Here is a 13,780-nt window from a genome sequence, read left to right as displayed (position 1 = left end):
TTCATTCTGCATTGCAGTCAAGAAAGGAATTTCAAGAACTTTCATCCAAATTGGTTTGGATCCATGTTGACACTAGATGTTGAAAAGCAGAGTTGGGATGCTGCACTAAAAGTTAAATTAAATTGGTTTGATATATATCAAATGTCAGATATATAGCTGAGGCTATTAGAGGCTTCCAACAATAGGCATATGAAGAATCATTAGCCTTGAAAACATATAGAGTGAGATCACAAACACACAATCCAATTAATCACATGGGTTGGTTTTGGAAAAGCTGATGTACTATAGCATCAATTTGTTTTTACTCTGACAGGCCAATTGGATTAGAGTCAGATCTTCTGTGAGGTAAAAGATTTTGCTTTTAATATATGTTCTTTCCTGAACAGCTTCTCTGGAGCTTTATTATATCAAACACCTTTGGTCTACTTTGGGATTACAAATAGAATATCTAAAATAGGCAAAACTGCTAAAATAGAATTGTTGCAAGATTATTTCAAGATGCAGACTTAGCATTGAAAATTCTCACAGTAAAGTTGCATTACATGATTTAGGTTGAATTGTTCCTCAGTCACTTTGAAATATTTCTAGTTCATTCTTATAACCCCAGCTTTAATCACATCTCCTTCTGAGAAAGGAATCCCTAATCCATATCTTTTGGAGAAAGACTTCAGAGCTAACATGATCTTATTACCTCTTCTAAAATCTTGACTAGAATTGTCTAATCAGAGACAGAGTAATAAAGTTGGGAAGTATGATACAGCTAGAGAACCTTGTTTTTTTAATGACTATAACAGTACTTCAGCTGCTATGAACTGATTTGATTACAAGAGCCTTCACTGCAGTAATGTGTGAAATATTTGTAAGGCATTCATCAGACTTCTTAATACAATAATGAAAATAATAAAATGCAATTAAAGCAAAGAATTTGCTTGGTGTAGATTGATGTCAATCTACACAAAGCAAAAAGATGATATGGCTACTTCCTTTTGTTGTTTTAAGAGAGGTGAAAGAGATATTTTATGTTTTGTGCCATCTGCTCATTTGTCAGGTTCACCCTGGTCTTGCCACTGCTATTAGAAAGTACAGCACTTAACCTGAGTAAGTTCTTTCTTCTTCCCTGTGTTCTGTTTCTCTTTTATTCTCCACATATTGCACATCAGAATTTCAAATGTAACTTTTTTTTTCTCAGATTGCCTCTGTACTTAATTAAAAAAGAAAAAAAGAAAAAAGAAAAAAAGTGCAGCAGAATCTCAACACTATTGTCTTTATTAGATCACTTTTGGATAGGAAATGTTGCTTTGATTGCAAAGCTCTCATATTTCCTTCCTTCCTTCCTTCCTTCCCTCCCTCCCTCCCTCCCTCCCTCCCTCCTTCCTTCCTTCCTTCCTTCCTTCCTTCCTTCCTTCCTTCCTTCCTTCCTTCCTTCCTTCCTTCCTTCCTCTCTGTCTTCCTGTCATTCTGTCTTTCTTTTTCTCAATGATGGTTTCTGCTGCTGTAAACCAAGAGAGTGATAATTAATGTCTCCTTCTGTTTATGCCTGCTGACATCTACAACGATGAGCTGTTATTATTTTGTCTGCTAATACTTGGAAAGGATACCACTTGGATGACTAATCTAGAATGCAGCAGGTAAAGGTCATTGTCACAAATGCCTGAAATGGAAACATTGTTATGGATTCTAGAAGTGAAAGCTATTCATTTTATTGGGTTCATCCAGTTCATCTGGATACTTTTGCACATGCTCTAACATTTCACATAAGAGCCAGGATGCTGTAGGTATTAAATCTATGAGATATGCCTTGAAAAATATCGTGTTCCCTTGAAAAACTGTTTCATATTTATGGTCCTAGGCAGACCTGATATTGAAATGTGGTCCAGTTCAATGGACAGCAAAGCACTGATCTTTCTGCTCAGGTCCATGTACTGGCCTGGAGTCAGTCGGAGGGAGCTGTTAGAGTAAGTAGTCTTCCTGAGGAGATCTAAATTACAAAACAGTGCAGAATAAAAGGCTATGCTCATCTCTGTTCCCATGGGTTGAACAAAAAGAGGAGCAAATAAGCTAGGGTTTGGTTGTGGGAATTTTTTTTTCTATTTATTTTTTTCTCCTTTCTCTTTCATTTGAGGAGCTAAAGTTTTGTGGAAAAGAAGTCCCATGCCTGTAAAAACTCTGTCAAGCCACAATTCTGAGTGTCCGGATGATTTCTTCATGGGGACACGCTTATCAAACAAATGTAATTTTTTCACTGCTACTCTTCATGTTTTCTTGTGGAAATGCAGATGACATGTGCCACTAGAGAGCTCCTAACATCTGTGATTCTTCTCTCCTGAGGTGTGTGTGTCTGTCTTAAAAGGCATACTGCTCCATACAAATGTTACAGAAGCCATCTATCTGGCAGTCCTCCTATAGCATGTGGTGCAGAACCCCCTCTATCCCCCTCATAAAAAGTTTCTTTACCATTTCACATTGCCTTCATCTCCCCCAGAAAAACTGTCTGTACATTATTGCTTGATAACCCGTTGCAATCAATACTTAGTGCTAATCAAGTGCTGGTCACTACCAGGAAGTTGCTCCAGTGGTTCTTACTGATTAAAAGCCATAAGTAAAAAGAAACAGTGTTTGAGTATTTCAAATACATTTTAATTCTGGGCTATGAGACTTTACGTGGTCTGTGGAGCCTTCTGACTTCTCCCTAGATATAAACATCGCTGAAAAAGATTTTAACATCCAACAGAGGAAAAGGCAACATTTTCTTGTGGAAACTCATGAATGACAGAAGCTGAAAGTTAAATCTCTTCAATCGTTCTATAAACTTTCCAAGAAAAACTCTTACCTAGATTGAAATGTAGAAGAGGGATGTTGAAATGTTGAATGTACGTGGGAGGGATCTATGCTGTACAAAGCAGGAGACCAGGAAACAGTGTAGTTCACAGTGGAAAAATAATGAAAGTAAGTGATTTCTTGCAATCAGTGGGAACTGATTCAAAAAAAAAAAAAAAAAAAGAGCTTGAGAGTTTGAGAGCAAGCCTCATTGTAAGGATAATTTTCAATCCACACATCTTGAATATTTCACTTGCACTTCAATTTTAGATGCCTGTTGAGTCACTATTTCCAAGGTAAGGGCCTAGGTCCTTTAAGAAGTGAAGGGCTGGAGGTCTTCACAGAGGCACCCACACCTCTGTACCAGTATCTTAGTGAACCAGTCTTCTTAGAATAAGCGTTTAAATGCTAAGAAATGATGCCTACAATTGCAGATGGTGTTGTAACCAGATTCACAGACCACAGTGGCGTGTTTTCTTTTTTTCTCAGTGCATTTACTTAAACTATGATTGTTGTAATCTGAAATAATATTAAAGTATTCCGTTTATTGTATCTTTTTATGTAGCTGTTCCTACTTGCAGTCTGTGTGTGTTAGTGATCTCAAAATGTAATACACTGCTACTGCAGATCAAAGTAGCAAAAGAGCTGTTTTCTCTCTTGCTTTATTTAAGGCATGCAGATATCTTTAGTTCTTCCCTTAATTCTGTATTTCCATTGCTTTCTTGTTTAAGTAATGTTTACTATCATTATACATGTTTAGTAAATTGTCCACAGCTGTTCTTTTTGTCTGTTTTAATAGGAACATATTGATTCTCTTTGTGCTTATCAGTTAGTACATGTCAGCCTGCTCTCACCTCAGTACCTTCTGATGGCATTGCTCAGGTTCAGCTGGCTTTAGCAGAGAGATTGAAAGAGGAGTTATTAAGTTTTTATGAATTTTACAGAACTAAAAGTTTTGTTAGGTAGGCAAGAGACCACTGTTGGAAAGGCTCCAGCATGACTTTGATCTGTTTGTCTTGCCTGATAGCCAGCTAGCACATGTGTAGTGACTGGCTGGTCAGAATTAACACTGTTTGGAACAAACCCAGACATATGACATGAATCATGTTCCTCCATAGTCACTCTTTTGCTAGACTAAGCAATCCGAAGCCTTTTAGCTTCCTGTTGTGAGGCAAGCTCTACATTCCCTGGATTATCTGAATATCATTTGCAACTATCGGAATCTAAATTCCTCTCTCTTAACCATGGGTGGGCAGAACTGAATATAGGGATCCAGCTGAGGTCACATTAGGACTGGGTGGTAATAATTTTTTCTCGATTTCAGTAGGAATATTATGGCTATAACACACAGGCACATTCTCAAAAAGCGCAAGAAGAGGCTTACATTTGTGTGCCAAACGTGTTTGAAGAATTGATGAGGGCAGGTGTCCCTTTTATATCCACAACTAATTTTTTTTTTTCACCCACTGAGTTGTATTGGAGCAAATTACCTTGACAGTGACATTTCTGCTTTTGTACATCCTCTTAAAATGCACTGAGCCATATGATGACTTTGAATCTCTGGCTAGTGACAATAGCTGCAGTAAGTCTCTCTAGAGCCATGAAGATGATTTGTCTCGGTCTAGGACAGTCCAGAGTTATTAACTTAAGCTTTTCCTTTCTTTTCTTTTATTTGCATGATGCTTCTAGCTAAGATGTAGCTAAAATACATTTCAAGGTTGCATTCAGTATTTATCTTTTAAGAGAGCTTAATAATTTCTTGACTTCTTCATTTGCTTTATAGGAATAAATCTTGCAGAAGCAGATTTTGCTGCTTGGCTGTCCAGTCATCTCTACCCTGCAGAAATAATACTACTTTTTGAACAAGTTGTTACAGAAATTAGCCTTATGATGTCTCTAAGTCAGATAAGAAAGGAAAAGATGAGTACAGGCAAGCAGCTGAACTAACTGGAAGAAGGGAAAGCAGAGCTCTTTGGAAGGTTGTCTGTTGAGATGTCAGAGTATTTAATGCCTGGCATTAAAATTTAGGGCTTAAAAGTATGCTTGAACTGTCATATCTAAAATGTTCACTGGTCAAATGAGTGGATCTTATAGTAAGTATCTTTCAAAGATGTGTCAAGAGAAAAAAACTGTCCTCTTGCCTGTTTGAAACTTCTCTTTTTCAAATACACTAGTGGGTATTTAGATGAAATGCTGAACATATGTTTGAAATTTGCTCATATTTAGTTTGGTTGATAAAGAGAAAAGAGTGGAATGAAAACAGATTTCTTTAACAAGGGATGATTCATTTTCCTACCTAGCGGTAAAGTACTGAGTTATGCTACTGCATATGAAAGTCAGTTCTAGTAATGAAGATGTTTTTCCTTTTATGCAATAAAAAGGGTGGACTATGGAGTACCTATGAAAAAGAAGAATAGGAAATATATTGTTGTGAAGAGCTACACTGTGTGCTTCTTGTTAGGATTTTTTTTTTGTAAAGCCGAGTTGCTGAAAGTAATCCACAAATAGGCTTAAAAATAAGCTTCAGAATTTTATTGTGAGTATCTCATCAAGAACATTATGGGAACATCATGTATATTGACAAAAATGACTCTGTGTCAAGCATTCATTGTAGCTTCAGAGCTGCTGCATTTTTAAGTGTGTTTGCAAAACATCTTTGGGCCTTGTGGACCCACAGCAGTCATGATTACTTTAATCCCTTCTCTGCAGATTTCCCATGATTTCTGGCTTATGAACATGAAAAAGGCAATCAGCCACATACATTTAGATAACCAGAGCTACGAGGAGCATCTGTTTTCCAGACCTCTCTGTGTCGTACGTGACCTATGGTACAGATTTGGCTGAAATCTGATAGCATTGTATAATTTCACATGCCATCGTTAGAACATTCTTGTGAGGGGCACCGGAACAGGCCCCACATCTGGGAGCGGCGTGTTTGGGTTATCTCCTTGGAGCATCTTCCTGCTGGTAAGGAAGCTTCACGCAGAATCACACCCAGCACATGGGGAGCAGTGCCCTGAAAATGGGTTTGGTAGGCAGAAACGAGCCGGTCTGCACGCGAAGCCTCACAAAAGCCATGCAGCAACGTTAGTGCCGTGATCAGCACGTCTCACAGCAAGGTTCAGTAGCTGTGGTTCAGTCAGCCACAGCAATTGCTGCCTCAGTACATGGGCTTGCACAATGGTTTGCAAAAACTTGCAGACATGTCCCTCCCAGCTGTACCAGGTCTACATATACGTAGAAAACTGAGGCTGTGCACGTGTCAGCCAGTATTATGATGTATTAGGAGTGGATCAATAGATCTACTGTTAGATGACAAGCCTCCTTCATATTCAATAAATGCAGTCTGGAGTTTTGACTCAGTCTTGGTCTAATCTGATATTCTGTACCGAATGTCTCTGGCACACATGTGGTTAGAAACTGTCTGCAGTTTGGTCCGATCACTATGGTTTTGGACCCCTTCTGGGGATGAAGCACATTTGGGGAGCACCTGGCATGGTGTTTGAGGTTCAGCTTCTCTAGAAGAAATGTAGGTTGAGTGTATAAAAGCCATTCCTTTTATGCAACAATGTGCACTGAGTGTGAATAACTGGGGAATCTGGTTCAAAACTGCTTTAATAGTCCAGGCCAAAATGTGAATATAGACAAAGCTGAATTCATTTTCTAATTATATTTCTTCACTTCCTCAGTGTTTTCTTTAGATCAACAAGATGTGAACAGTTCATGTAACTTAAAATCATTGCACATGCGTTCTCTTGAAGGAGCACATAAAAAGTATTTTGAAATTGAAGAATGTGTTATCAAGTGGCGGAAAAGTCCAAATGTTTTGTTTTAATGGCTTCTTCTGGAAAAAAAAAAAAAAAAAAAAAAAAAAAGCCTGGATTTTGTCAACAGGAATTTTACTTACATTATGTTGTTATATAGTAAGTAGATTTAAAAGCTGGAGAAACAAGTTCGCCTAACTGAAACACTGAGATGGAGGTTACCACTACCAATGACTGTGTACATAAACTTAATGTTATGTTATTGTGACATTTTCTCTGCAGTATATCCAGAAGATTGGACAAAGAAAAATGATTTGATTGCAAAACCTTTCTAAATCCTTCTATACTTGAGTGCCTCTACCTTTACAAACTTGGGGAAAACACAGAAGAATAAAATTATAAGATATGTCTTTTAATTTAAATTATGGTTTCTAATCAACATTGAGAGTCATGTCTGTCTACTGATATCCACTGACATTCATATAAGAAAAAAAGTCAATTATAAATCAAGTTTCAGGCTAATCCTTTGAACTTGGACTAAAATTTAATCCAATCCTGGTGACAGAGATCTGTTAGCAATGAGATCACAGTTGAGGTGATATCAATCTGGTTTCCCTGAAGACTTGTGGATGGATCACAGAATTCCAGCAGACTCAATAAAGAACTGAAATATCTGAACAGTAGGCAAGTGGAAGAGCACAGAGACAAAAATACCTTCTTAAGCCTCACTAGATAGATATACATATTTGACTTGCATTCAGGTTGCACTGACTCATAGAGTAATATTTTAACACTATGTACCAATGTTTAGTACAATTCAGTGAAGTTCAGTTGTGGTAATCGTAAGCACTTGTCAAAAGCCTCAACAGAAAAAAAGGCATCTGCAAGTGTTCTTTCCAATGTAAGTCCTCCAACAAAGACATGAACATGTTAAAAAAACAACAGCAACAACAACAAAACAACCCTATGGTAACTTTACAATATTTTAAAAAATCAACTTTTATCTCATATTTTATTCATCAAGAATACCTATGTGGTCTGATATGGAGCACATCTAGATTTAAATCATTACACAGAGGGTGAAAGTTGTCTGAGCATCTTCAACACATGCTGTCTGCAGGGCTGATGCCAGAATTATCATGTTGAAGTTACCACACCTGATGACAGCAATCTAATGTGTTACCAGTCAAGTGAGTATTAAAAGGAAAGATTAAAAAAAAAAATAATAAATAAATAAAAAAAAATAAAATCATAAATAATCTCCTGTAGCAATATTGAAATTTCTTTGAAGCAACAGTTCATTCCTTACTCAGAAAAGCTAGAAGCTGAAAAGGTCTCCTAGATTGCCATAGTAACTAAAAGAATAATTTAAGCCAGCCTTTTAAAGAGTTGTAAATAATGCAAGCGTAATATCAGTCACTGCTCATCGCCAAGTTGCATGCTCCAGAACACAATTTGAAGAAGATTGTGGTATCACAGTTCCTCTTGTAAGAAATTCCAGCATCATAAAATGATGGGACCTAGTCTGTCCCTTCCTCTGTTGTTTCCCTCTGGATCTACCTGCTGAGAAATAAGAACTTGTAGAGCAGTCCTCATTTATGTCTCTTTGGGATGCTGAAATGCACACAGGCATCCACTCCAGTTTGTCCAAAACAACATCGTTATAAAAGATCAAGAATATTGATAAGGTTCTGTATGTGTTTGTATGCTGATTGTTGAAGAATATGCTGGTAGCATTGCAGTACTGATACACAGCTGCAAAACTTGTGCCAGGGTCTTCAGAATTACCTAGAAGAGTGGAAACATACAGATGCATGGCAGGGGTGTTGCTTCATATACTGTTAATAAGTTTATATCATATATTTTTCAATAGAGATTTAAATACAAAGAAAAAATGATACTGATGATTATCTACGGACTGTTGTAAGTTGAAAGGCATGTATGTTTCTAATCTTGTTGTGTTGGAGTAGAATATACAGCAGAACAAAAAGTTACTGAAGAACAATTTAGGTAGTAATTTTGTCCTCTAGAAAATGGGCATTATAAATAATTCAGAAGACATCCAACGTATATGTGTGAATTGTAAAGATCTGAATGTAAACTTGAAGTTTTGATCTAATACCCATATGCTGTTTTAATTCCATATGGTGCACAATAGTTTTATGAGATACAGTCAAACTGCAGTGTGCGATTTGGAAAAGCAAATGGGTGTGTGCCTTTAAGCATTAGGCCTTTGTCTCTGACATGGGTAGGTGTGGAATTTCATTGTATTCCTCCTCTTTGACTGGAATCAGATGGTACTGCAGCTCCCAGGCCAATCTTTCACTGTCATGACACTTAATTTTTCCTGACACTGAGGAGCCTTGGACTAACTCTATCTAGGATGAGAGAAGTGTCTCCTGAAAACATTTTGAGAACTGTAGTTGAACTGAATAAAATGCTGCTTTGAAACGACTTTCTTTAGCAAACAACAAATGCGCATTTTCATCTTCTTTGGTCGTTGTTGGGTGTCCTTCTTTGGATACAGGAAAAGAACGGATCCGGTTCACATCCTTTGGACAGGAATCTGGATTAGTCTGCTTTTCTTCCAGAACCTCTGTCACTCGCATTCATTTTTTTCCCTGGAGAAGCTGTATTTTCCTGAAAACGTTATTTTCTTCATGGTTTCTGGTTCTGGAATAGCATATTTCTTGTTAGCATTGTTGCAGAGCCTAGAAATAAGATCTTCCTCTGGCTCCAGACGGCTTTTAAGCCTAGGCAGCTTGATCTAAGAATATATACCTGTGACATTTGTGCCAAGGCTGTTTGGCCTTGGTCCAATCAGCCTTTATGTCCTATCCATTGGCAAAATGTACTACTGCTGCATTTTCTCCTTGACATATGAGGTACTATTTCAGGAAACCTGTACACAAGATGTGTTTTGAAAACAGCAATGTCTTCCACTAGCCTTCACTAGTTATATTGCAGGAGCAATGGGAGTGAATAGACGAGTCCTCTGGTACTGAAAGGTTAGGCCTACAAGAAAAACAAAAACAAACAAACAAACAAACAAAAAGGTAACAAAAGATTTTTCTGAATCTGTTAATGTATATTCCATACAAAGAATTAAATTCCATACTAGGCAGATTATTGACATGAGCCTTTGTCTCTCCAAAGTTATGGGGACTTTGTCTATATCATGGTATTGGTATAAGTAAGCAAACCCCATGATGGCTCATGCAGAGAGAGCAAAAGAAGCAAGGTCTTTTAGTACTGGAGTTGGTCTTGTGTTCAAGCAGATAAGACCAATGTGGATGAGCATAGCACTAAACCTTAAAAGAAAACTTAAGTAGTTCTAATCAATAACACAAATAAGATGACTTTAATGTAATTTCTGACTTCATTGCGTTCTCTTAAACAAATACAACCCTTAGCCTATTAAAGTTCAGTGTAACATTATATTGAGTTCCTAGCACTTATGTTGCACTTTGAAAAGGCAAAGTGCTATAATGTATTGATCATACAGCAAAGGGCTGTTAGTATTTGAAAAGACAGTGCTAACATGTGGTTTTACTTGGGGGTAGGAAAGATTGTATCCATTTTCCAGCTCTTGTTTTTGGCAACGGGAAATTGAAGGCTGAAACTGAGATTCCATTGACTTAATTATTCTATTTAATTCTCCAATTTTTCCTCCAAATTTATTAGAAAGATCAGTGACAGAAATAGTTCTGCAACAACACCTGCGATTTATACACAGTGTGCTTTTTTATTATCCAGTGATTTCATAGACCTGACTCATTTTCTCTGTGGTGCCAGTCTTCCTTTGTATTACTGTTCCGCCGACATGAATGTGTTTTGTGCAGAACTCAACTTCTCTGGCAATGATGCATTTAAAGGTAGATAATGGTAGGTAAAGTACCTGAATAAGAAGGGCTAAATCCTGCTGACATTTGTCATTAAGTAGAAATTCACACAGTTGCAATTTGTAGCTGCAACTGGTTTTCCCAATTCACTTTGAAAACTGACCAAAAGGAAAAGAGACACTCATCATCTGAGCCCTACCCAGCTCCACCGAGATGTGTTGCCATAAAGTAACCATACTTTGAAGCTCTGAAATGGTGATGTGCAAAATCCTGAAATGTACAAAGGACCTTACATACTTCAAATACTTTGGGATCACATATGGAGACATGAGTGTTTAGAATAGCAGAGACCAGCCTGTCCATGTACAATTACAGAGACAGAGTTGCTTACCTCCCAGGCTAACAACATGTCACCATGGACTTTGAAAGCTTCTGTGGTCTCCCCGTGAGATTTACAGATTCTCCTACCCACCAAAAGTGTTAGCCTCATTCTAATTATGTTTCTAAGGTAAAAGTAATTAGAAATAAATATAAATACTGTGGCATTAAATTCAGCTAATTATTTAAAATTTATTGCCATGGCATTATTGCAAAGCAAGCACTGTGCTGGTCCCTGAGAAGGAAGACTACAGTCAAAAAACACATTTCAGAACAAGAAGAACAGTTTTCAGCTCCCTATATTTCATACAACTACAGTGCAGTTGTCTATATATCAACAATATAGGTTTCTTTTTCAGCCAACAGAGGGACATAATTCTAAGACATAATTTGACTATTCCTAGCATACGAGTCTAAAATTGGTAAATCAACTCAAGCAGATTTTTACAGCACAGCTATCAGGACAACTCAGTATTCCATGCCCACAACCTAGGTGTCTGCATGTGAACTTGCTGGATGAGCTTTCATTGTAGTCAGTTAATCTCTGGTTGTTGCAGTCAACAGAGCTGTGAGCTCAGTAAGCAGCTACACGGCTGCCCAGGCTCCAACGGCAGCATTTCCTCGCTCTCTGTAGCTATCTGTCTTATTTAAGGACACACACATTTATCTGATATTCAGTCCCACACCCACATTATGGGTTTATATGTTTTTGTTGTGTTGTTTGCTTGTTTTTTTTTCTCCCACATAAAGCTTTATTTAAGTTTTTGAAATAAAGAAGAATTTGACCTGGATAGGTTGAGGACTTCCACTGTTACCTTCTTTGGTGTTATGTTGTTAAAAAAAGAGAGGAGAGGGGTGACACATTTTAAGCTGCAGGAGTGAAGAGACAAAATAACAAAGACAAAATAACAGGGTTTATTCCTAACATACGCACCTGTTCAGATTTGTGGAACACAGTGTAGACATTCATTTAAGTATAGATATCCATTTAAGGGTGAAAGCGTATATTTCACATACTTAAGTCAGTATTTGCACTCTGCATGCTGTAAATTTGGTCCAGACTAGCAAAAACACAATTAGAGATAGCATGATGCCAAATCAGAGTTTTAATCCATACACAACATATCAAATATAAGATTTTCTGCTCAGAGCCAGATACCCTATTAGCTGACCTATGGATGCACTGCTTCTTCTAGTACTCAACTGTTGCTCAGTTCCAGTTCCATGTTAGGCTGAGGCCGTGGAACTTTATTGTATTGTCTCTAGCTCCCAGCTGGCCCACCTGAGCCCTTGCTCCCTGATTGCCATGTCTGTGTGCTAATTCAGATGGTGATCATAGAATCATGGAATTATTAAGGTTGAAAAAGATCACTAAGATCTTCTAGTCCAACCATTAAACCATGCCCACTAATAGTGTTCTTCTATGTATTGACTGACTGCAAACTTGCTTCATTGCTGTTGGGATAGGTATACCACGCCTTTTTTTTTTTTTCCTATAATTTTTTTTTCATGTAAATGGATGCCTATTGTTTTCAGCTCATGTCAGAATCTGCACAACTGCACTTCCCGATTTATGATACTTTTGCACCTCCAGGTTTCCAGAAATTCTCAGCTGTTTCTTCACACCACAGCTGAGATCCATGTAGATAGTAAAGGACCCGTGCTTACCAATGCATTGCATGTATAAGGACATGAATTATTTAAACATTATCCATTTGCAGCAGCTCTGCATAGGTATGAAGCTCTGCCTTAACTTCTACGAAGGTGTGCCAGTAGCTTTAGGTATTTGTTAAGTATTCATTGAGCGTATGACTATAAGAGTCATTTGCACATTTTAAAAATTCACTGCAGTGTATAAGCCACTGGATATTTCAGTGCTTTGTTCTACATTTCAAAGGACTCATTCTAAAAAAAATATTTGCATATTTTTCCTTGGTAATTTAAAACTAAAGCTCTTAAACAGCCATCATTCTCAGACATTTAGTAGGAGAAATGCTGCAAATCTATATTAAGTTGCAGAATAAGTCTCTATTCCAGAAAAAAAATAAATAAAAAATAAAAAATCCAAACCTGTTAAGTGTATACTTCCATTCATTTCTGTTCAGCAAGCCATTTAAACATACCAGAGCTACACTGGAACTTCAAGATATACTTAAGTGGTCTGACAAACAGTGACAAACTTAAACAAATCCTTACAGTTAAGTGCTTTGTTGAAACTGAATTCAGTGATGTAATTCTCACCCTGTAAATTATTAAATAGGTGTAGGTGAAACTGTGAGGTGTGAGCTTTGGCAACCTTAATAATGAAACTAAGAAAATTCCTCTGGTAGCGCACTAACGATAGTTAAAAACACGTGTGCTGTCTTTCTACAGAGTAATACAGTTTGATTAAATGTAAGTACAAAAGTTATGTTTTAAAAAAGCATGTCTGGAAATAGATAGAGATGGAGTTTTGTATTAAAACAGCTAAAGGTGATTTTAAAATACAACTTCTCTAGTAGGTGAGCATCCGCAGCATGAAATTCTGCACAAATTTACTCTATGTCACAGCGGTAGGAATAACTGATGCAACATCTGACCTCGCAGTGCTCTGAGTTCTAGGAGATATGGCCTCAATGTCCTATTTTAATGCAGGTCTGATTGGATTAGTGCTGTGGTCTTCACTAGCATCAAAAAGCTGTGGGGTAAAATGTGTGAAACAGGTTCTTCTATAAATACATTCTCGAAACATTTGGATCTTACTTTATGACAAGTTGTTTCACACTGAATCTTATGGATTATATATAAAACACCGAAGAGAAAATGCATAACATTAGTTAATTCTACCTAGGAAAGATTTCCTGGACAGCATGTACGGGGAGGGAAAAAAAAAAGTATATAAACTTGAATGGGGAGGGTTATTTTTTCAAGAGTTTCTCAATCCAGCATGCTCTGCTCCCTAACGGAATGACTCATTATCAGACCTTCTCTTGACAGACA

The sequence above is a fragment of the Phasianus colchicus genome, chromosome 1, assembly GCF_987193195.1.
Source record: "Phasianus colchicus chromosome 1, bPhaCol1.hap1.1, whole genome shotgun sequence".
NCBI classification, from domain to species: Eukaryota; Metazoa; Chordata; class Aves; order Galliformes; family Phasianidae; genus Phasianus; species Phasianus colchicus.
This window is presented reverse-complemented; position numbering follows the sequence as displayed.